The sequence below is a fragment of the Myotis davidii genome, unplaced genomic scaffold (assembly GCF_000327345.1).
Source record: "Myotis davidii unplaced genomic scaffold, ASM32734v1 scaffold49, whole genome shotgun sequence".
Taxonomy (NCBI): Eukaryota; Metazoa; Chordata; class Mammalia; order Chiroptera; family Vespertilionidae; genus Myotis; species Myotis davidii.
In genome coordinates this window covers 4,147,965-4,149,300 of record NW_006300375.1, presented here as the reverse complement: position 1 = coordinate 4,149,300, position 1,336 = coordinate 4,147,965, and the positions used below count along the sequence as shown (strand labels likewise).

The following is a 1,336-nucleotide window of genomic DNA, read 5'->3' as shown; positions in this document are numbered from 1 at the left end:
ATTGCCCGCCCCCCCCCTCTGCCCCCGGAACATAATAAACTACATATTTTAAAGCCTGATTAGTGCCACTATCTGGAGACCAGGTAATTCTATTTTCTGCTCATTTTGGTGATTTTTAAAAATATATATATTTTATTGATTTTTTACAGAGAGGAAGGGAGAGGGACAAAGAGTCAGAAACATGGATGAGAAACATCAGTCAGCTGCCTCTTGCACACACCCTCTTGGGGATGTGCCCACAATCAAGGTACATGCCCTTGACCGGAATTGAACCCGGGACCCCTCAGTCCACAGGCCGATGTTCCATCTACTGAGCCAAACCGGTTAGAGCTGGAAATATTTTTAAAAACACTTATTAAATGTTATACTATATGCCAGATATTATTCTAAGTATTGGCTGTGCAGCCTTTAACAAAACTGGACTAAAATCAGGTACTGCTCCTAATAATTTTTACTCCTTGGTCTTATTTGCTTGACAAGACTCTAAAAAAATTATAACAGCATACACCCTTGATTGCACATAATTTAGCGTCTGTTTTTAAAACATAACAGTCTTAGAATTGGAGGCAGGAGAGACTATGGTGTGTCTTTATTTTGTACCAGAAGTATTTGAATTTTAAGCCCACACTTTCTTTGGTTAGCACACTGCTTCTTCCTTTTTCATTTCTTATTCTACTTTTAACTATGAGTCATCCCAGAAAGAGAGTTAGACCTACGCATTAGAAACAGAAAGAGAGTTAGACCTACTTGCATTAGAAAATGAATCATAGTCAGAGATAAGAAATAAAAACTCAGCCAAAGTTTAACATACACTGAAATCTTGTGATACCAATCATGTAGAACAACAGATAATTTTGTGTTTGTTTTTTTCTATTGAACCATTTACTCATTTATTCAGCAAGCAGTTCTAAATAGCAGTTTTACTCCAGGTTCTTTCAATCATAACAGATGATCAGTCTATTAATGGAGGTGCACATACTAATTAATGAGTGTAATACATAGTAGTAAATTCTGTTAGATCTGCCTACCAACAGAGCAAACATTTGCAAAAACCACATATGAAAATACATCCCTAAATTTAATTTAAAACATTTTAAAATTTATTTTATTATAAAATTTCACTCATAAATACATTTCTCAACTTGAAAAATGATTCTTTTAACTTGATTCTCTCAAATTTTATTTAATTGTGTTGTGCCCAGATTTCAAAGTTCCCAAGACCCCCAGGGAGCCAGTCAGTCCGATGCAAAAGCAAAGAGTCCTTTTTAATGCAAGCCGGCTTGCGCTCCCAGTTCACCAGACCCACCGACACAACGGAAAGTCCAGTGGCCGAAGG

The 1,336-nt window shown here is 36.6% G+C and overlaps 1 pseudogene; it reads right to left on the bottom strand.

Annotated features, from left to right (window-relative positions):
- LOC102774357 overlaps positions 1–1,336 on the bottom strand; it is a 12,766-nt pseudogene that overhangs the window by 10,642 nt on the left and 788 nt on the right.